The following is a 25054-nucleotide window of genomic DNA, read 5'->3' on the forward strand; positions in this document are numbered from 1 at the left end:
AACTCCATAATTTGTAGTGTGCGCGCGCACATATATATATATTGCTTTTTTCAATCTTCCAGTATTGAGTGGCCACATTAAATTCTCATTAATCTAGAGTCAAGCATTGTCGGACATTTTTCGGGTGACTTTCCAACTTGGCATTGTTTGGATTGTGATTTTTTGCAGAAAATTTGTACATTTTTTTAAACACATTTTTAATCATATTTTTATCTCATATATATCAAATCATTACAGGCCATTTTTCTAAAAAAAACTCATTAAAATAGCAATAATTTGTACTTGCTTCCACTATAATATGACTCCTTCGTAAATTTTGAGATAGAGATTAGGGATAATTTCAAAAATCTCCCTTGAGGTTTTTGACAATTTCAAACAGCTCCCCTGTGATTTTAAAAATTATACTTACCTCCCTTAATGATGTAAAATTACTTCAATAACCCTCAGAAAACACTTTAACCCATTGATAAGAAAACAAGGAAATTTATAAAAGAAAATTCCTAATCAGCAATAAACCCGCAAACTAGTTTACTCCTTTCTACTCTATGGTATTCACCAATTTGCTAGTATTTATTTCCTCTTTTTCATTGACAAATTATCTTCCCCTTTCTCTCTTCTCATGAAAAAATATATAGAGATTGGTAAATAATCAATTTTCCTATGCCAAAAAGATAAAACTCAGGTCAAGTACTTAAACCTTATTAATTTGATATAGACAACATGAATTACACAAATAAGTTGTTTTGCCAAATACCCAAATGTGAAATTACTTTTCAATTTGCTTCCAATGTCATGGTAATCCTTTTATTTTCTTTCTTGAGTACAAGTAACACATAACACTATTGTCGACATTTCTAAGATATGGTATTAAGCGTGGGATATATGGGTAGATCATATTAGGGTTTTAATGAGTTAGATTGTGTTTAAAATGACAAATATATTTTGGGTTCTAATTATTTTGAGTACCATAATAGATTGTTGATGGCATGGCAGAAAAGAGAGGATGATGCAGGGGCAACTTGTGTCATGAAAGAATGTTGCTAAATTATTCTTCCTCCTTGCCTTTGGGATGAAGAGAAGTGGTCTTCCAAGGATTGATGGGTGGTGAATCTAGTGATGGACATTGGCAAGTTAAAGAAAGAGATGAAAGAAACTTTTTAAAATTTTGAAAGAGGGCATTATAGGATATTCAAATGAAAAATTGGTCTATTGGGTCTACTTTGCTACATAAACCATCAAAAGAAGGAAGGCGGCTGTAATTTCTCAAACCTTAGAGGAGCTGTCTGCTATTGTCAGAAAATTCAAGCTCCCACCCGGTTAGTTAACTTTGAAGGTTGTAGAAGACTCACTTTAGATATTTTCTGTGTTGTAGTAATTAATTTGATGAATAAAGGTCCCTTGATCGGCACATAGCTAAGATCCCTCTTAGATAATTTCCAAGGCTTGACTTGCCCGGTTTACAGTAACAGGATGGTCAAAGACATATGCCAATTAGCTGTCAGTCCAACAGATCAGCCGTCTACATATATCAAGGATCACGCGTTGAAATTTGATGAACTTTGAAGAGCATATATTTTGACAACCATATAGCATGAGAAATCAAATCTCCGTACGCCTAAATACTATGGATAATATAAACAAGAATGAGTGACATCTAATTCACTTTTTATTATATATATATTACATCAAAAAATTATTATAATATTTTTTTTTCTCAAAAAATTATCTCAAGAATTAATGTACCGTTTAGACACATTCACTATCATTATTGTTAATATTGAATTCACTTTAAAAGATGTAGTAGTAGTAGTAGTAGTAGTGTAAACTACTACTATACTTTTGACTTACAAGTGCAAACTATAATATAAAATTACGTACAGATAGACACCAACGCGTCCGTAAAGCAACACTCACCAACCCACATACAGCATGTAAACATGCTTAGTTAGGTTGCGAGTAAAAAACACGCAGATATGTATCACGAAGTCAGAAGAATTTTGCATGCCAAAAATGTCGAAACCCATCTTTTAATTTTCTTTCATGTCACGCAAAAATAACTTTAATTTTGGTCTTCACGGTTTTGATTTTTGAAGGAGTTTCGTGGGCAGCAATCCTTGTTAGGTAGTAGTAACTTAATTGTCAACGTAGCCCCCCCCCCTCCCTCTTTCACTACTTAGTCTTTTTTATCATCATTTTATCTTGGAGCTCTGATTTTGGGGGCATGCGAATTGGTATAAAGCCTTGCCTTGCCTTATCTGGAAAACTAATCCTTCATTGCACTCATTGGCCTGTTCAAATTTAATATTAATCACCAAATGCTCCTAAATTTGAACTGAAGCTTGGAGTTTGTTCGAAATAGAAATTCAAAACTTTGGAGACCCTAAAATCTGACTCAGGTCTGAGTTGGGAAATTTCTACTCCTTGAAGTTGCTAGATAGTTTCCATATTGAATGCATGGCGATGACAAGGAAGTTTACCATCGCGTCGTCACATGAGGAATAGGACATAAATCCGAAATCAAAGTTCATGTAACGGGCGGATTTAGGTCGGTGGATGTTTTTTGGTTCATCGATCTTCTCTGAAGCTGAATAGGTAATGGGAACTGGTAAGCGGGTGCAGTTTGGGTCAATTGTTACAACGGCTAATTATTTCTACTGTTGGCTTATCTATTTATCTATTTTGGGTAAATTATACTTAACCAAAAATGACCTCTTCAGTTCAAAATAACAGCGACATTCCCTCTTGATTTTCAGGAAAACAGATTCTCCCTTATTGTTTGTTAAATAACATGATAAAAAACCTCTCATATTCTTATAAATTAAGGAAGGAAAATTAACTAGTCTTGTTGTAAATTGAAAACTACTAGTATTATAAATCTTGGCTTCATCAAAAGCATAGAGAAGAGAAGTCGATGTTATTTTGAGACCAAGAGGGCAGTTTCTTAGCTTTTGCAGATATTAGAGGAGAGGTTCGTGTAATTTATCCCTTTTCTTAATTTTTTTTTCTCCAACTATGCACTTATTTTCCAGAATTATAACATTCTTATGTGTGACTTCAACGCAGCAACCTTTTTAAAAAAATTAGAATATATTTTGCTTCAATGTTCTGGCTCACTTTCTATCCCAATATGGCAAAACCTGTCCCACATTTTATTACGTTGTCATTTGTAAAAATTCCATCTTAACTCAAAAAAATTTTCCTTAAAGTTCTAATAATTGTTAAAAGGATAAAATACAAAATAAAATAGACTGAGAAAAACAAAATATAACAAAACACAACAAACGATGCTCTACTTTTAATTTTTTGTTGTAATTTATTTATTTTGACCGTTTGTTGTATTAAATTTTTTTGCTTTCTTAGTAGTTATTAAGAAAAAAAAGAACATAAGAATAAAATTAAAATTTGTGAAGTATAGATGACAACATAATAGAAAGTGGGACAGAAAATTTATTGCAATTTTTTTATTTTTTTTCTTAATATTACAAAAGGATAATTCCAGTTGTGGAAGAAAGCAAACAAGCGAAGAGGCCCTTAAAAAAAATTTTACGTATAAAATATTAAACTAAATGAAATTTCTTGACCAGCTCTTTCAGTGTTGGATGAGAGTTCCAATTTTTCTTTCTTTCTACAATTACTAGAATTGAATTGAAAAAGACATATAATAATTTATGCTTACGAGAAGTTTGCAAGCTGTACTGGTAATGATAGAGTAATTGTACATAAAACCGCACTATAAGTTTAAACAAAACTACTAGTAAAGCTGGCTAAATGATAGTTCCATTAGTCTGTGGCGCACAAGGTGAAGAAATGGAAAATTGATGGACCAAAGAGTGGATTGATTATGTATAGTGATGAAAATTGTAAAGTATTTTTTTGGACAAATTATACTTTACCCCCTGTGGTTTAGTATTTTTTGTACATAACCCCCTATGGTTTCAAAAACTATATATAACCTGCTCATGATTTGAATTAAAGTGTCAAAATAATGGAAATGACCATTCGTAACGGAGTCACTTGAAATGTCAAAAATACCCTTATGTAAAGTTGAAAATTATTTATTAACCAAAGGGAGTTATGTGTATATTTTAAAAACTATAAGGGTTTTATATGATAAAACATTAAATTATAAGGGGGTTACATGATAAAATATAAAACCATACGCTATTAGTGTGCCACGTATCAAATGATCATTTCCGTCATTTTGGCACTTTAATTCAAACCATGTAGGAGTTATGTATAATTTTTGAAATCATAGGGGGGTTATGTACAAAAGCACTAAATCACGGGGAGTAAAGTGTAATATGCCCTATTTTTTTTTTATCCGAAACATGCCTCGACTTGTATCACTTAGGACTAGAATCAACACACCAAACTAAGGGATATGCCACAGCTCCCCACGACGCACCCAGGTTAGAGGAGGGATTCAAGTCTAAGGTAAGATTCGAACTCATGATCTCATTCAATTCAAGAGTTCACTTTACCGCTAAACTATCCATGGGGGCAAAAACTATAAAGTGTACATAAATTTTTACTTTCTTTTTTTTTTTTTTTTGCGAAAGGTAAAAATAAGAAAACAACTTAACCTTTGAAATGCTAATTCCAACCAAAATGATCCCAGCTAAGGTAAAATAATTTGGTCGGTAGTCCCAACTCCAATTGGCAGCGGAGGCATGAGACTTTAATAAGTTATCCCAAAAGTTGGGGGTGGAGGGGGGGTTGTTTTAGGCGCGTAGAAGAGGGGAGCAGATCCTCTGTCCAATTTTTTGCGTCCAATTTCCTGTCCAATGTGAAACTACGTAGTTTCATTTATTATATCTGCTGATGTGGCAACTAAAAATAGGTGGCTGTTTGGCTGCCTTATACTTCTTTTTCTTTTTTCTTTTTTGGATTTCCTTTGTTTACACAACTTTGTTACGATTCTCATCTTTTTTGAAAGAGAAGATTTTGAAAGAGAAGGAAAAAGGAGAGAGGGAAATGGTCGGCCTTGTCCTTTAAACTTCAGTCTTACAAGTAAAATCAAAAAATGGCAACCTGCGACCTTGAAATGAGTTCATGTGTTCCTATTACTGCACTAGATTCGCGACCGTAGTCAAAAGAGGATTTATTGTAGGACCAACCAAACCTAAAAACCAATAAGTAGAAAGTGGTACTTTCTTCTTATCTTTTTGGTGTGTGTTTTTGTCAACGAATGCATTAATTCATCCAATTCTTTCACACAGTCTAAAGACTGCGGAGGCGGTCACCAGTCAGCACAGAAGCACGTGAGTAGGTCAAAGAAATTTATGGGTTTTTAGCGCGTTTTATTTCGACAATTTTCAGATGGCTTCCAAACTTCATGGAATGGAAGTACGAATTGAAATGTGTCTGCTGCTCAGTGGCAAACTTGTGTTTGCGAAATTGCGCGGCTCCTCGACCAAACTTTTTTAATGCTAATCATCCGTACCATAATGCTATAGTTTTCGATTTTCAGGGCAACGGTGAGTGTTTTTCTTGACGAGGAAAACAAATTCTAACCAAACACTAGCCCCGACCACTAAGCAAGCCCATATTTGCATTAAAATAAATAACTAGCTTATGAGTTGAGTGGTGAAAAAAGCAAAGAAGCAAATACTAGATGAACTCCTCTTCCATTCTACCAATATGAGCACTGTTGGTTCAAGTCGAAAAGTAACCAAGTGATAATAGTCAACCGAACATGTCCTCAAAATCCAACTTGGCTAGCTAATTAGCAAGGATATTAGTTAGATGACTGTAAAATTTTGGATTCGACTCTTGAGTCGTCTCATTTTCTTCTTCTTCCTTGTAATGCTTAGAGTCTCTCTTGGGATCCAAAAAAATTCAATAAAATATTTTAAATTAAAATATATTTAAAAATGAGATAATAGAAAATATACTACAAGTATGTTCTTGTCGTATAAAAGAGTCAGAAATATATATATATATATATATATATATATATATATATATATATATGTTTATAAATGTAAGGCATATAAGTTGTGTGAACCACTCTATTTAGTATGAGAATTACAAAACTAGAAACTAGAAATCAAGTCTTAATCATTAGTGAATTTAAGTTAATAAATAATCTTTGTCTAAATATGTTGTATAACGGCCAAATTTAACATAAATATGGCCATTACAATAGTCACAGAAATTACAAATTTAGGAAGAAGAATTGTAATTGAAAACTATTAGTAAAATCATTTTCTAGATTTTTATATTCTTGATTAACAAGTATTGAGAAATTTCTTGTTCTCACGTGGAAATTATTTACACCATGAGTCACGCACGCAAGCAAAAATTACGACTCAAGACTCATGACTTGTGCCAAACAGAGCCAGCAAACACTGATCAAACTATTCTTAGCAGCTCATTCTTTCTTTCCATTTTTCTCCGTCAATCAGTTAATTTCCAAACTTTTGAACGTTGAAATAGGACTTTACTCTCTCTCTCTCTCTCTCTCTCTCTCGTTTTCCATTTATCCTGCCATTTTCTGTAATCTCCTGCCTATAAATAGCTTATGCCAAGCCACACCTTGAGTCATCACCACATTCCTACCTAGAGAAATATAGGGCGTGCCCCAAGTTAAGGCGCACACACACAACACACAGAAGACACGTTGATTCACACCAAATTATAATACCGCAGACTTCATAGCCTAGAGGGATTGAGCAGATGGGGTTCGAGAATCCAAGTTGCCAACTTTTGTCCAAGATTGCCACCAACGAACAGCATGGAGAGAACTCTCCTTATTTTGATGGATGGAAAGCATATGATAATGACCCTTACCACCCTACTCAAAATCCCAATGGGGTTATTCAGATGGGACTCGCTGAAAATCCGGTTTGAAACACATACCTAGCTAAACTTGTTTCCACGACTAATTCGTTCTTTATTCTCGGACGTAACATAAATGCTGATATAATTAGTCTTACTCATTTCATGATTTTTCTTGCGCGCAGTTGTCTTTTGACTTGGTGGAGGAATGGATTAGAAAACATCCATCAGCATCCATTTGCACCAGTGAAAGAGTACAAAAGTTCAGGGACATAGCCATCTTCCAGGATTATCATGGCTTGACTGAATTCAGAAATGTATGTCAATATTCAAGACCATCTCCAAGCTAACTTGCTTTTGGTTCCCAAATTCTCACAAGAGAGAAAATACGTGCTTTTTTCTTTACACGATTTCCTTCAACTATTAATGCAGGCTGTGGCAAGGTTTATGGGGAAAGTAAGAGGAGGTAGAGTCACCTTTGATCCAGCTAGAATAGTGATGGCTGGAGGGGCAACAGGAGCTTGTGAGCTCATCACCTGTTGTTTGGCTGATCCTGGGGATGCATTTTTGGTTCCTACACCTTATTATCCAGGGTAAGCTTCATTCTCCATCTTACTATTTTAACTGAAATTTTCGACTTTGGTGTGGACATTCATTTAGAAAATACTACAATACTAGAAAGATAATGGTCGTATGCTAAGTTGACAAGTCAATACGTAATTTGCAAGTATCTTAAACTTTTCAGAACCGTATACTGTAAAGTCCATCTGGAAATTGAAACATCCTTAAACCCAATGGACATTTGGCATGAAGCTGTATACAAATTTGTAGCAGCCTGTCCCCATATAATTTTCAGGAAGTTTCAACTGCTAGAGTGACTGTATTCTATCAAATATTTTCTTTCATACGCACAATCGGGTTCCCACACCATCGTACGTCGTCAAAGGGTTATTGTCAGCTAGGGTATACATTGACCTTCCAACTGGGAGTTTTTGGATATCTCATTATTTGGAAACAAAAACTTAGTCAATTTACATCATAAACATATTTTTTAATCATTCCTTTTATCTTTTGAACAACATTTTTATCTCACATATAATAAATCGTAAAAATTGTATTACATTGTTATAATAAATAAATTTTCCAAATATTGGATAGCCAAACACCTTTCTGGAGCACCAAAAAAAGAAAAAAAAAAAAAGAAAGAAGCCCAAATCCATATGTATCGTTATAATACTTTATAATTATTGTTGCTAAGATTTTTACAATAATTTCCATAACTCACAAATACAGCAATGTTGTTTGTGCTATGTAGATTTGACAGAGACCTAAAATGGAGAACCGGAGTGCAGCTAATTCCAGTCATCTGCGAGAGCTCAAACAATTTCAAGATCACCAAAGAAGCGCTGGAGGAGGCATTTGAAAATGCTAAAAAATCCAGCATCAAAGTCAAAGGCGTGATAATTGCAAATCCATCTAATCCACTAGGCACCACTGTGGAGAGAGAGACGCAAATAACATTGGTAAACTTCATCAATGAGAAACAAATCCACCTGGTTTGCGACGAAATTTATTCGGCGACCATCTTCAGCCGTCCGAATTTCATTAGTATAGCTGAAATCATAGAAGAAGTGGAATGCAACCGGGACCTTATTCATATAATCTATAGCTTGTCCAAGGACATGGGCTTCCCTGGATTCAGGGTTGGCATCGTTTACTCCTATAACGATGCAGTCGTAGACTGTGGTCGGAAAATGTCCAGTTTCGGACTAGTCTCCTCACAAACACAACACTTTCTGGCCTCAATGCTATCGGATGATGAATTCATTGACCATTTTCTTAAAACAAGCTCCATGAGACTTGCAAAAAGACATCAAACATTTACCAGCGGGCTTGAAGAAGTCGGGATAAAGTGTTTGAACAGCAATGCAGGTCTTTTCTGTTGGATGGATTTACGTCCATTGCTCAAAGAACCCACGTTCGAGGCAGAAATGGTGCTTTGGAGGTTGATCGTACATAAGGTCAAGCTCAATGTCTCTCCAGGCTTTTCGTTTCATTGTGTTGAACCCGGTTGGTTTAGGGTTTGCTTTGCTAATATGGATGATGAAACTTTAGAGATCGCACTAAAAAGGATAACGATCTTCATCCAAGCGACAGAGAAGAATCAGATGTGACTGCGAAGAAGAGGAAACAGTGGCAAAAGGATCTCAGGCTTAGTTTCTCTGGGGAAAGAAGATGTGAATGTGAAGAAGCCTGAAGTCACCTAGTGTGACGTCTCATCATTCTCCTATGTCTCCGGCACAGCTGGTCCCGACCAGGACTTGATCATGAGGATATTAGCATTAGCTAAGTAACAACATTAATATTAATAGTACAAGCTTGTTTATTGCATTAGGCACAAGTTGCTTGGGTATGACAATAATTTAGTTGTTTTTTTGTTATTACTTCTTTCCAAGTAACTAATGGGAATAAGTAATAATTGGTTAGTAATTACCTTTCAAGTACTAGAATTATTAACTTATGTATTTTGTATCCAAGAGGGTGTCGTGATTACTCTTGGACGAGTTGAATCCAACCTTTATGTTATCCCTATATGTGTAGCTGCTTTAGTGAAAATAAGTTACTACATGATATATAGTTTAATGCTTGAGTCTAGCCTTCTTTCTTTTCTTTTCTTTTCTTTTTAATAAAGATGACAAATAGATTATTAGAAGTTATAACCTCTCTTTTGCAATTCCATGGTTCTTCTGAAGGGTATTTTTCATACTGCTAATTCATTTTGTTTAACCTCGAAGCCTCTTATATATGAGTTTAACGAGTAAACCAATTTTTAAAGCATTAAGTGGAATTATTGATAAGTTGCTTTAATATCTCCAATACGATGGTGGATAGTACTGGACACTAATGAGCAATGTAATAGGAGGAGGAAAAATGAGCACAAAAATTAAAGTTCTAATATTGTTTGACCCTTTGTTGCATTATCTCTGACTAAATGTATAAAAGCAAATAGACTAATGAGAGACGAGGCCAATTAGCATTATTCTAGCTAATTAAGTATGGAAGATAATCTCAACATGACACAAATCGCACAGTTCGGTTGTAATATCTCATGGACGGCAGTTAGTTGTCACCAGAAACTGCTCATTCTCGTGATACAAGTTCTCTCAACATCAATACCTATAATTAATTACATGCAATCTCAATTTGGTACTGCATGTTGATTTCTCCTAATTATATGATGGTACAAGTAAAAGAGTGTGACAGATCTATGTATACCTAGATTTCCAAAAGTCTTAACCAGGAATTGCTCAGCGATATACACCATGTGCAATATTTATTTATCTTCAAATTGAACATCAACTACAAAGGCAAAATAAACCACTGAGTCATGGCTCAGTGGCCATAAAAAATGGACTAAATCCCTCTTTGGATCGTAAGTTGAGGGTTTAACCCTACCTACAGTGAAAAAAAAACCTAAATAAGGTGCTAGAGCATTCCTTTGTTTTAATCAGATCTTTATACCTGCTACCCCTAACACAACCTCTTTAAATTCTCCCTCTTTATAAAATAGGATAGATTAGGTTCCTATAAAATAGAATAAATTAAGTTATATGATTATTATCGTTATGGAAAAAAAAACATGCAAGGGCGGAACTAAGATGGCTCGGGGAGGGACAACCTTCTCCCAAGTTCTAGAAATTCATGCCTTGTTCAATATATATATATATATATATATATAAAATTTTCTATATATATTAAACTATTTGTCTCCTAAAACTTTTTTTTTAAAATTTATGTTGACTTCAAAGTTTACATGTGAATGCGTTTCATTCCCTCAAACTAAATTTTCTAGTTTTGTCATTGATCAACAAATCATGACAATTACTATTTAGGGGAATCTGTACACGGCTTAGATGCTCCTTTGAAGTAAAATAATAATAATGATATTACTTTATTATAGCATGCATGATTCTAGGTTAATTAATTTCATTTTCATAAGGGTTTGAAAGAGAGAATCTAAAGAAAATGAAAATTCATCGTACTACGTATCTTAATATCCAATTTTTGACAAAAACAACAAAATTAGTGAAATTTAAGAATGATAAAGAAATAAGGTTGAAATACTAGCATTAACATTTTAGACAAGAGTTTTCAGAGGAAAATTCTATTGGATAATAAGTGAAGAATGATAATAATGTACATATATAGCAAAGTACGCCTGGAGGGTTTAGTATAGTGACGGAAGTTGAGGTTCAAAATTTAGAGGTCTTAGATTCTAACTCTAATCTCTCTTTTCTTTCTACACTTCTTAAATCTCACCCCTTCCTTACTAGAAAAATTTAAAAAGAATACATATGTGTGTGTATTGAGTAGTACAAGCGAGAAAAAGTACCAGTTTTTTTTTTCTTAGTTCAAGGGACCATAAATGGCTAATGTCAACTGAGTTGAATCTCTCAGTTTATTTTATTTTTATTTTTATTTTTATTTTTTGCAGTAGGTGGAATTCCACTAGACCTATATTTGATTTCAAAATGCATTTAATTTTGGATAGAATTTACCAATTGCAAGGGCGACCAGAGCACCACAAAAAGGTACCTACTTGAAGCCTTGACGTCCATGCTTGCTCGCACTTTATGCTTGATTTCAAACAAACTAAACCCTTGAATGTTTTCTTTCACACTTTAGCTTTTGAATTTATAGGATGAGTTCCAGAGTGATTTTCCATTGAACAAATGGTATACAGTTGGTGGCCAGTCGTATTATTAATCGAAACCATGTTTCATGAACTCAACTGGACGTGCAATTAATTATATGGCCATCTGCTTGGATCTTGCAAGTCAACCGAATCACCTAATATATTGCCAGATAACGTGGAAATATTTAAGCATTTCGATATTCTTCAAGTTACTAAACAAATGCCTCATGAGGGCCATGACTTAAGTATGTTAAGTACAAACTTTATCGTGAGATTTCACAATTTCATGCTAAGCCTCATTCACCTTCCCTATGGAAACTTCTGTGCTTAGGTCTCACTACTAACCATCTCCTAGGAAGACGTAGCCTCCTATTGTAGGCAATTTGCATGAATCACTGTAATATATACGCTGGCGGTATGCTACTGGTTTTGGAACACTTGGGATCCTTGGTTACATCTTTCCTGCACCAATCCAATGCCACCTCTAGCATTGTGCCAAGTGTCCTGTTATTATTTGCACTTTAATTTTCTAATAATTTAAATTGGTTTGATTTAACACAAATTTTCTCTACCCTCTAAACTTTTGAACCAAAATTAACTGATCGGTCTAATTCATACTTTAAATTATTAGAAAACTTGGCGCAATGGAAAGGCGGAAATTACTTGTAAATACTAGGACCAGTCTACAATTGATAACGAGGATCCCAAGTGTCCACCAAATGGTAAATACTAGGACCAGTCGACAAGTAGAAGGGCAAAGCCAAAATTACATTGGAAAGGCAGAAATTAAGCCCTGCTGCTATCGTAATCAATGACCTCAGAATTAGTAAGGGACCTGGAATGCTGCACAATTGAGCGTCCGATGGAGTTGATCCAATCTTCTTTCTCCTTCTCTGAATCAGCCACGAAGTACATGGTATCCCTACTAGTGGAGAGCTCGAAAGAGAAGGGCTTGTTGAGGACGTCCTCGGCGCCTTTGACAGTGAGGCAATCGGCAGTGGAGATGACGCCAAGTGGAATGGCAGAGCTGGTGGAGGAATCAAAAGGACAACATCGTTGAAGTGTGGACCTCATCGGAGTGGAGATGACACCACTACTTTCAGGCACTTTTCTCTTTTTGGCTTTTTCAAAGCAATCAACAATGGAAGCGTTTGAAGGCAATCAATGATGAAAGTATTGGTATATGAATTAGACTAGTCGGTTCATTTTGGTTCAAAGTTTTAGAAGGTAGAGAAAACTTGTGTTAAACCAAACAATTTGAATTATTAGAAAATTAAAGTGCAAATAATAATATAACACTTGGTGCAATGCTAGAGGTGGCATTGGGTTGGCACAGAAAAGATGTAACTGAGGATCCCAAGTGGTTTTGGAACAGAACAACCTTCTCATCCTCCTAAAGTTTTACTACCGAAAAAGTTCAAAATAGGAAATGAGGTCCCAAAAATTGAATCTTGCTTTAATTTTGATTGGCAAGTGAAAGGGTAATTAATTACATACCTTGTGGGTGGATCTTGTAAGTCAACCTAAATTTCCTATTGACAAATAATGTGGAATATTCTAGCATTTCGAAATCCCAAACGTAACTGAATAAATCTCCTTAAAGGTTACGACCTAAACTTTTGTATCATATAATCCCAAATATTGAATTCTGCTATTATCCTTGCTTACGTTTCTACTTTCTAGGACATGATCATAAGTCACAACTAAGATGAGAAAAGTGAACAAGTCTGAGGGGTGGACAAATTACCCTGGCTATACACCACCTAACTGATAAAATTCACCTTGAATTGTAACACTTTTGTGAAAAAGATGACAAAACCCCCCCCCCCCACTTGTTATTGTATGCCTTTGAGGTAACAAATAGATGAATTCTTTTTATTATCTACAAATATCATTTTAATTGAAGAATGAGCGATTTTTGAGTCCTTTTCCGGGCATAACATATATAGATAATAAATTCATTGGGGTTTATTTTGTTAGAATTTCGAAATGCTCAAATATCTCTCCATCTTATCTGGCAGACAAGATATTAGATCCTATCACGTAATGCAGTTGGCCACCAAAAATATACCGATTGGAGTAGAAGGTAAAACTAAATTCAGTTTTTTAATGGTTTTTTCTTTATTGTAAATGAGATGATTTGAAAATAAAATCTTTTACTTACAACCCTGTTACCTTTTCACCCAACCGTCCCCAGTGAAACTAAATTCAGTTGGTGTAATATAAGTGTAAATTAGTTTGCACAACGAATAATTTCTTTCTTCTATTGTCTTCACTTAACACCGAGTTGAATATTATAACTTTAAAATATGAGCACCGTAGATGTATCTGTGTGTGCATTAAGTTCATCTATTTTTGTTTTAAAATTTCAATAGTGTTATCAGTTTATTATTATTATTATTGTTAATTTTCTTTTGAATAAGATGGCGCTTTTTATTAATCATCAGAAACAGAACCTGTACAAAGTTGTCCTGCTACATCAAAGCAGAACTGCAAAATTGTGCTAAACCATCTATACATGTTCAGTTAATCAAAGAAAAAACCAATCCATGAGGCACTTCTGATCTAAAATCCATTCCAATGCCAGCTCCAAATTTTCCAACTAATTATCTAATTAATTAATTAACTAATTAACTAAAGCTATTGTCTGTCCGAAACTAACAAACTATTTGCATGTTAAACTAATTAACTAATTAACTAATTAATTAACTAACTAATTAACAAACTATTTGCATGTTAAACTATATGCAGTACGCATTACCTATTTAAAGTATCGGCTCTTTATAGGTATTTTACTTTCAAACATTTAATTTATGATAAAATTATCAATGTTTGTAAGTAAAATTCAAAAAGTGTTACAAAAAATATCAATATTATTACTTTCAAACATTTAATTTATGGCCCTATGCCCCTCCCTTTTTATAAGAATATTACTGTAACACTTTTTGAATTTTACTTACAAACATTGATGTTTTTATCATAAATTAAATGTTTGAAAATAAAATACCCTAGGGAGTACACTCACGAGAGTAGAGGTGCACCTTTGTGGCTTTAGTGATTCATTTCATATAATTTCATAGAAGAAATAAACTTGTAACTAATTTCATAACCACGACAGTAGATATAGATTAGTTACAAGTATAGTTGATTTACAACGAGAGTAGGTTTCACCTGCATAAAGAAATTACGCCATAACTAGACAAGATAGTAGTATTCAATGATCCAAAAGTAGCACTTGCATGAGTAGTTAGGAATACCATAACTTAAGGATCTTTCATTTGTTATTATCTTGCATAAGTTTAGCATAATTTTATCTCTTTTAATTCATTGATCGTCTAAATAATAAAGAAGCTTTAGTAGTACCAGTAATTGTCCAATCTTTCTCGTGGGATCGACCCGATATATACCCTAAACTATTAGTTGACCTGTATACTTGCAGTCAAAACGGGTATAAATTAGATTTAAACTTGTACTTGTATTAAAATCCCGTCATGTATCATGAGAGGATGAAACACATTGATACAAAATTTCACTTCATTCGAGATACTATTGCTAAGAAAAAAGTCCCCGCTCAAAAACTCAATACCAAAGAAAATCTTGCTTACATGTTCACGAAAATTTTTCTAATTTACAAGTTCAAGCAATGTTTGGATTTCGTTGGTGTTCATTGTTCATGATTTAGGGTCCATTGAAGTTTATTTGGAGAAGGTGGAATAGATTTGAAATTGTCAATATTGGGGACATGCTAAGATAGAGATTTGTTAAGTATGACTTTGTTCCACATCGTTTTTGTACCAAAAAAAACATTTCCCTTAGTTAGCTATAAATAGAATGGACCTTTCATGAGATTAAGGGCACCAAACTAAGAGAGTATTAGTGAGTTATTTGGACCTTTGGGTAATTAAACCTTTTTGTTAGTAAAATTATTTTGGACTCTCTTATATTTTAGCATTAGGTGTTCTTGGGCTTGGAAACACTTTTTAAAGGCTTTTGTATTCTCTTTTTCATAGTGAAATTCTACTCCTTCTCTCCTTGTAGACGTAAGTCAATTTGATCAAACTACGTAAATTCTTGTATTCTTGTTTCATTTATTTTTGCGTTGTTATTTGCCTTTCGAGATTGTCAAGAATCTTTTTGGTCAATTTTCGGATACCAGAACTAACACTTTCTTCAATAGATATTTGTCTCTTCATACCCTTTTGGCCATACTGACCAAAACTGCTGGATTCATTAATTTAATGTTTCTTTTACGGAAGCATATAATTTTACAGAGATACGATTCAAATGACTATCTAAGAAAACCAGTCCACTAGAGTGAAACATGGAACTTGATTAATTTGGAAAAGACCCAAATATTGGACCTCATTCGGAATTAAGAAAAGTTCACATGATCGCATTCTTACAGCATCTAAGATATGGAAGATGAAAACCTTTTTATTTTTTCGTTGCACATAAGTTGTTTTCAAATCATTTACTTTGAAGAGAAATAGACAAAATCTCATGAATGGAATTCATACTAAGAAAATCGGAGATTTGTACTTACATAAGCAAGAAATAGACCCATATAGAAACTAGGAAGCATCCAATTGGAAAACCTGAAATTTTCTTGGTAAATGGTTGAGATTCTTCTCTTCCTTTTGTGCTAATAAAGTATGTTACGCTTAGACATTAATTATAGGAGTGTGATGCTCAAAACAGGTATTTAAAATGTCTTGCTAAGGACACCTAGACTCGTGGCTGATTATTTAATTTCATAGAACAATCTTAAGTTTTGAATCCAAAATGATTCTTTTATCAACAGATTATACATCATACCGTTGAGTTTCTCATTGATTTTGAACATTATTGTGGTTCATGTCATTCAAATGTATGAACTCTGGCATGCGTGTCCTGGCCTCCAGAAATATGATAGTAACCTGGAGCCTTTGGTGCTAGGAATATGAGTTTGGAGAACATGTGGGAAACTCAAGTTCCTAACACCAAAGGCTGAGTTCGAAGAAAATATAAATTTCTTACCGAAAAGGAGAAAATATGTATACTACACCTATAGTGTGGCCTTTCTTGTTTGTATATGGTATTTATCACTTGGCACAATTTCGCCAATTTTACTAGCCAAGTTTGCTTACCTGAACCAAATAGTTCATATGTTTATGACGACTATTGTCGAAATTAATAAAATTGTATGAAATAATTGTGGTTTGTTAATAATTAGATTTATCTTAAACCACTAATCTTTTAATTATCTAAATAATTTAGAGTAAATAAGTAAAACATTGGTCTACAAACCCCAAAAAAATGAAGTCTATAGAATAACAGTTAAATTTTTTATGTGTTACTTATATATTATATATATATGTGAACATTTATATAATCTATATGTGTATGATTTTTCAAATAACCTAATCTCGATTCGAAATATATTTTAAAAATGACCGAAATGAGTCACATATGTGATAGATTTTTACCCGTCAAATCTGTCTTTTCCCTTATTTCAGGATTGGGCTTGTCAAAACCCAATTAAGTAACCCAAAATGATAAAGCTGACTGTGAGCAATAGGTAGTGCCGGGCCAAACTAGGAGGGAGGGAACGTCAGCGTGGAAGGTGCTATGGTAGCACCTTAATACTAGATGATAGATGATTTGAGTAAAGATGAAATGGAACGATTCACAATTTTGATTTGTTAATTTCCTGTTTAAGGTAATTTTTAGGCAGTTGAAAATGTTGTTTCTGGTGTTTCAAGGTGCAAACTTTCATCCACAGAATTCTTTTCTAAGGTGATTGAAATTGTCACCCGATTTGGCCAATTTATCTAAGTTATCTGAATGATTTTGAACATTGTTGTGTACGAGTCTGGCATGTATGCCTTGGCCTGTAGAAATATGATAATAACCTACAGCCTTTGGTGCTAGGAAAATGAGCTTGAAGAAATGCACATACTATATGTATGGTTTGGCCTTTCTTCAATATAGTACTTGTCTCTTGTTACCCTTTTGCCTATGCTAGCCAGAACTACTGGATTCAATTCATTTTTCTTTTAAGGAAGCATATAATTTTCGAGAAAAAGCAAAAATATTGAACCTCATCAGAAATTAAGAAGAAGTTCACATAATCACGTTCTTATAGCCACCTTTCTACTTTTTCATTGCACACAAGTTGTTTTCGCATCACCTTTTGAAGGGGAGAGACAAAATCCCATTAATGGATCTCTTACCAAGAAAAGTGGATGACAGGATTTACTTACTTACATAAGCAAAGAAATAGACCCATATAGAAACTGCCAGAATTAATTTTTTATATACTAACAATATATATACTTTTACCATTGAATGCATGACATCTAATTCGAATTTAAATTTAAAACTCAAATTTTGTATATGTGTCATACATTTAATCATAATAGTGTATACATTATCAGTATATATAAGATTTACTCGAAACTGCTAAGGATCCAATGGGGAAAGCCGGAGATTTTCTTGGTAAATGGTTCAGATTCTATTCTTACCTTTGTGTTAAGAAAGCATGCCACGCTTAGACATTAATTATAGGAGTTTGATGCTCAAAAAAGGGTTTATAAATGTCTTCATAAGGACACATGGGCTCGTGGCTGTTCCTCTTTTTTTTAAAAATTTCATAATATCTTATGTTTTGACTCCTGAAATGATACGTTCGTCAACAAATTATACATCACACCAAATGGTCAATTTTTTTAACTCTTGTCAACAATTTACACATCGTGTCTAAACACTATAGATATCCAAAAAAAAAAAAAAAAACTACAGAGATCATGTGTAGGACACTTATAGAATAACAATCTGCAGGCTAAAGCCCAGTTACAAGTAGAATATGGTAAAACAACAGATAGTTTCAACTTCTACACATGTACATATTAAACAAACGGAAGATGGTGAGAAGTGGGAGCAGTTAAAAAACAAAAGGCAGGGAATTTTTACTGTTCGAAAATTGTGCACCATTTTACTTATGAGTTGTATATCCTAAAATTACTAGTGCAAGAGTACGTCTGTTGCACTTCGTAAGTAAAATTATCTTTTTATTAATTCATTAAATAATCATCCTCTCGAGATTCAATAATTGTTTGAAGTGTTTTATTGCTATCAATCTCGTTCAATAAAACATACACAACATTTTTTATAGGATATTGGCAGGACCTAATTAATTGTATATCTTGGTAGAAATAGAAACAAAGCAATAGACAAATCAATTAGAAGGACAACAAAAGAACAAGAATGTAATTTAAACAACAAGAGGAATAAACTCTACATTGTTAGCAGGGGTATAAATGAACCTAATCAAATCGAATACCCTAGTGTTTAAATTTGTTCGATTATTTTAAAGAGTTTCAAATCTTGTTCAAACTTAACTTATTTATTTTCCGAACAGAGTTTGAACAAGCTTTTTATCAAATTTAAATGTTATTGAATATAAAAAATGCTATTCAAATTTGATTTAACTGATTGGCGAACCAAATTCAAATGAGTTTTTATCAAGCAGAGCTTGATTCGAGTATCGAATAGTTTGGTTCATCTTTCAGTCATAATTATCAGACCAAGTAATGTTTTATCAAGTCTCACTTTTTTTAAATCGAATCTTATTCTTTAACAAAAAAAAATCTAATAACTCATTCAACAAATTAATTAGTGTTTAGTAAATGAATTTAATTGTCAAGAAAGTCATCTAAATATTGTTCAATCGAAGCATGTCTAAAAACATTCTAAACCTAGATTTGGAGTACCATTTAAAAATCATACTCCTTGTTTTCTACTTTAATTAATTTAATATAGTTCAAAGAAATCAAGATACAACTTAAACAGCCATATTTGTTTGTTTTCCTCAGACAGCCAATGCTGCAAAGCGTGCCTTGCAATTCCTTCAAATTATACTACTCTACTTTTTGAATATATTTCTGAATATGGATACTTTTCTTATGTATAAGTTTCCGAACGATACTTCTATAAATGGCAATCCAAGTAAACCTTGAAAATGGAAGTATCACACAGCCTGCACACAAGAAAGCTAGGCCCAAATGTGTTTGGATAGTCATTATTTGCCTCCAAATTATTTGCTTGCATCACAAACATAATTTTCAACACACTTTTTATCTTTCCAATCATTTTTTTTATCTCACATACATCACATCATAAAAAGTGTTATACAAATTATTCCAAATAATATTTCAAATAATCTCCTTTCCAAACACGTATTTTGAAATGAGTTAGACCTTGACCGAAAAATAATCTTCCAACCTAGCTCGATAAACTATAATCAATTGGAACTGGGGTGTTCCGGGATACAAGTGTTACATTTGGATAGGAGATTCTTTAAAATATTATTTAGAATAATTACTATAATATTTTTTTTGATGTGATGTATAAAATTAAGAGGTGATTGAGAAGATAAAAAAAGTAATTGAAATATGTATTTATGATGCAAGCAAAATAATATTAAAGAAAATTGATATCCCTAGAGCTACATAAATTTATTTTTGCAAACTTCAAGAGTTTCTTTTTGCTCTTTATTTTTTATTTTGGATAACGAAACCAAATTTGGGATTTTCTACTGAAATAAAATAAAAGCTAGAATTTGAGATTTTTTAGTCAACTACGATATGTTGTATCTTCTCTGGCCTAATTTAATTATATTTTTTCTTCCATCCACCTATACTTTGCTCGGATGTGTATATCCTTTTTTTTTACAATGAAAACATCGTTCAAAATATCTCTTACATTTTATTAGATAGATTTTTTCATCTTTTAGTTTTAAATAGTAACTTTACATCCTTTACAAAATTGGGTCAGTAAAATGTGGTCCCAACATAGATTTTTGACCACTTTTTACACATGATCATTCTTTTATGGGCAAAAAGATTAGATTCTATTTGTAATTAAACAAATAACCAAATCTATATTTATTTTTGTCCCTAAAAAAGCTAGAATTTGATCCAAATTACATTCATTTTTCCCTTCAAAAGTAGAATTGGATCTAATCAATATTCATTATTGGCACCCAAAAAAAATGGGATTCAATATTTTGGCATAAAAAATGACAATATGTGGATCATGTAGTGATTTAAGCTAAAAAGTAGTCGAAAACTTAGGTTGGAACCAAATTTTGCTAACTTGAATTTGTAAATGACGTAAAGTTAATATTTTAAAAATGAATGACAAAAAAATTCATTTAACAAAATATGAGAGACATTTTGAACTATTTTTTCTTTTATAATTGTTACCAATGCCAATAGTCACCTTTCTTTGATATTCCAATTTAGTGGTTGATGCAACTAAAAACTAGGGTTAATTGAAATTTGCACTCCTCAACTACTACTCTTTTTAGTTTACACTCTCAACTATCAATTAATAGTATTTAAGTTTCTTATACTTTCAATATGTAGTACATTACTTAAAATATTGACATTCAATGAATTATTAGAGGAATTTTTAATGAATTTAACTAGTGTATGTGTTATGGTTAAAAAGTGTAAATTATGAGTGATGAAAAGGAGAGTAGAGAGTGATAGAGTAGAGAGAAAAGGAAACGAAGAGAATGTTGTATTAGACAAAATTGTGTGTGTCTTTAAGTATATAAGGTGCCTCATATAGATATGGTAAGATATGATAAATGTAATGGATATGATAGTTGGTAGATGTTGTAAATACATGTGGTTAGTGGATGATAGAATACACTAAATACAAGATAGAAAACTCTAGAAATATGAGTGAGTTAGTAGCTATATTTACATTTAAAATCCCCCCCTTAAACTCAAAGTGGTAAAGTGGAAACCAACTTGAGTTTGGAAACAAGAATATGAAGCCGTCCTGGTGAATGGGATTTTGTGAAAAGATCCGCAATTTGGTCTGCAGGCACCACAAGTACCATAGAAAATGTTTGTTGCATGAGATGGTGCCGAACGAAATGACAATCAATCTCTATGTGTTTCATCCTTTCATGGAAGACGTCATTATAAGCAATTTGGACAGTACTCTTATTATCACAATAGATAGGTGTACTGATAGAGAATGGAACACCCATGTCATGAAAGAGCCAGCGCAATCATAGAAGCTCAGCAGTAGTATCAGCAAGAGCACGATACAACAACTCTAAGCTAGATCGAGAAACAACTGATTGCTTCTCGCTTTGCCAAGAGATAACGGCATCTTTAAGAAAGAAATAGTAACTTGTTGTAGAACGATAGCCAGTAGGATCACCAACCCAATCAGCATCAGAATATGCTCATAACTCTAGAGTAAAAGATAAGGGGAAATGCAATACATGATAGATGGTTCCTTTCACATAGCACAAGGTTCGAAGAACTACAACATAGTGAATGGAACATGGAATTGACATGAATTGGCTCACCAAGTGTACAGCATAAGCTATATCTGGTCGAGTGATAGTTAAGTAGGCTAGACTCCCGACTAACTGACGATCCCGAGTAGGGCCACTTAGAAGTTCTCCATAATTTAGACGTAGCTTGATATTAGTTTCAAGTGGAGGGTCAATAGTTTTGGAATTTGTTATACAGGCACGAAAGAAAAGATCGAATGCATACTTGGTTTAGGATAAATAGTAGCACGTAAAGGACTTGGAGATCTTAAGACCAAGAAAGTATAAGACTATCCCCAAATTCTTCATCTCAAATTGTGTACTAAGGAATTCCTTTCAGGTTTGAATTTCTACTTTGTCATCACCAGTGATCAACATATCATCCACATAGAGAAGAAGTAGAATAATTCCATATGAAGATTTTTTGATGAATAATGCTGAATCATATGAGCTGCTAGAAAAGTCAAGTTTTTCAAGGGTGCCGCTAAATTTTGAATACCAGGCTCCTCGACCATACAGTGCTTTCTTTAGACAACAAACTTTGTTTAGAGGATGATCATAACTAGGAGGAGGAGACATGTATACTTTTTCAGAAAGATCACCATTTAGAGGAGCACTTTTGACATCTATTTGAAAAATATCCCATTAACGAACAGCAACAACAGCAAGCAAGGATCTTATAGATGTGACACGGGCCATTGGAGAAAAAGTTTCTTCATAATCAATTCCATATTCTTGGGTGAATCCTTTGACAACCAAACGAGCTTTGTAGCATTCGACAAAGCCATCAAAATGAGTATTGATTTTGTACACAACTATTTACATCCACCTATAGACTTTCTTGGAGGTATATCAACCAATTCCCATGTATATGTTTAAGTGAGAGTTTGCAATTCCTCAGCCATTGCTTTCTGCCAAATAGGATTAGAACAAGCCTCTCGATATATTTGAGGCTCATATGGGGCAGCAAGAGTAGGATAACAATAGTAATCTTTTAAATAAGATGGAACAACTCTTACTTTAGTTGACCAATAAGAAGAGGAAGGAAAAAGTGGTGATGATAAAGATTTTACAGAATCTATAGCTCCATCAGCATGATTAGAAAGGTCATTAGGAGGGTCGGCAGATGAGTTGTCAAGACCTGCATCAGATAACTTTTTTTCTGGAAATAGATCTATAAGATTATTTGTAAAAAAATGTGGAGAATTAAATGAGACATGAAATGTAGACATACTTGAAAAAGATTTATGTTTCCAAAATAGAACATGACAAGAGACTCTAAGACGTTTAGCTATAGGATCATAACATCTGTACCCTTTGTGCTGAATCCCATAACCTAAAACACAATAGAGTCGGAATCGAGGTTCAAGTTTTGTTCATTCATCTGGTTGAAGTAAAATAAAAAAAACACAACCAAAAACTTAAGAGCTTGATAATCTGGACGTGTGCCATATATATACTATAAGGAGACTGATTCTAAACGGTTAGAGAAGGGACTCGATTTATGATATAGACGGTTGTGAGGGCACCTTCTCTCCAGAAGGGCTCAAGGAAATTAGTAGAGATTAATAGTGTATGTATAGTGTCTAAGATATGACAATGTTTTCTTTCAGCAAGACTATTTTGTTGAGATATACCTGAACAAGACCTTTGAGAAACAGTACCAACCTCATTAAGAGTGGTAATAAAGGAGAAGTCTGTGTATTCTGTAGTATTATCAGAACGAAAATTTTTTATTGTATGCGAAAAATGAATGAGAATCATATGTATATGTTTAAGTGAGAGTTTGCAATTTCTCAGCCATTGCTTTCTGCCAAATAGGATTAGAACAAGCCTCTCGATATATTTAAGACTCATATGGGGCAGCAAGGGTAGGATAACAATAGTGATCTTTTAAATAAGATGGAACAACTCTTACTTTAGTTGACCAATGAGGAGAGGAAGGAAAAAGTGGTGATGATAAAGATTTTACAGAATCTATAACTCGATCAGCATGATTAGAAAGGTCATTAGGAGGGTTGGTAGATGAGTTGTCAAGACTTGTATCAGATGACTTTTCTTCTGGAAATAGATCTATAAGATTATTTGTAAAAAAATGTGGAGAATTAAATGAGAAATGAAATGTATGCATACTTGAAAAAGATTTATGTTTCCAAAATAGAACATGACAAGAGACTCTAAGACGTTTAGCTATAGGATCATAACATCTGTACCCTTTGTACTGAATCCCATAACCTAAAACACAATAGAGTCGGAGTCGAGGTTCAAGTTTTTTTCATTCATCTGGTTGAAGTAAAATAAAAAAAGCACAACCAAAAACTTAAGAGCTTGATAATCTGGACGTGTGCCATATATATACTATAAGGAGACTGATTCTAAACGGTTAGAGAAGGGACTCAATTTATGATATAGACAGTTGTGAGGGCAGCTTCTCTCCAAAAGGGCTCAAGAAAATTAGTAGAGATTAATAGTGTCTGTATAGTATCTAAGATATGATGATGTTTTCTTTCAGCAAGACTATTTTGTTGAGATATACCTGGACAAGACCTTTGAGAAACAGTACCAACCTCATTAAGAGTGGTAATAAAGGAGAAGTCTGTGTATTCTGTAGCATTATTAGAACGAAAAATTTTTATTGTATGTAAAAAATGAATGCGAATCATATGTATATGTTTAAGTGAGAGTTTGCAATTTCTCAGCCATTGCTTTCTGCCAAATAGGATTAGAACAAGCCTCTCGATATATTTGAGGCTCATATGGGGCAGCAAGGGTAGGATAACAATAGTAATCTTTTAAATAAGATGGAACAACTCTTACTTTAGTTGACCAATAAGGAGAGGAAGGAAAAAGTGGCAATGATAAAGATTTTACAGAATCTATAGCTTGATCAGCATAATTAGAAAGGTCATTAGGAGGGTCGGTAGATAGTTGTCAAGACCTGTATCAAATGACTTTTCTTCTGAAAATAGATCTACAAGATTACTTGTAAAAAAATGTGGAGAATTAAATGAGACATGAAATGTATACATACTTGAAAAAGATCTATGTTTTCAAAATAGAACATGACGAGAGACTCTAAGACGTTTTGCTATAGGATCATAACATCTGTACCCTTTGTGCTGAATCCCATAACCTAAAACACAATAGAGTCGGAATCGAGGTTCAAGTTTTGTTCATTCATCTGGTTGAAGTAAAATAAAAAAAACACAACCAAAAACTTAAGAGCTTGATAATCTGGA

General features: G+C 33.4%; 2 pseudogenes; one reads left to right on the forward strand and one right to left on the reverse strand.

The window, feature by feature from the left end:
• Nucleotides 1–6568: 6568 nt before the first annotated feature.
• LOC140037710 (1-aminocyclopropane-1-carboxylate synthase-like) lies at nt 6569–9435 on the forward strand (annotated as a pseudogene).
• Nucleotides 9436–21251: 11816 nt separating this feature from the next.
• Nucleotides 21252–22394, reverse strand: LOC140037960 (uncharacterized mitochondrial protein AtMg00810-like; annotated as a pseudogene).
• Nucleotides 22395–25054: the final 2660 nt, after the last annotated feature.

This window comes from Coffea arabica, chromosome 3c, assembly GCF_036785885.1.
Source record: "Coffea arabica cultivar ET-39 chromosome 3c, Coffea Arabica ET-39 HiFi, whole genome shotgun sequence".
Taxonomy (NCBI): Eukaryota; Viridiplantae; Streptophyta; class Magnoliopsida; order Gentianales; family Rubiaceae; genus Coffea; species Coffea arabica.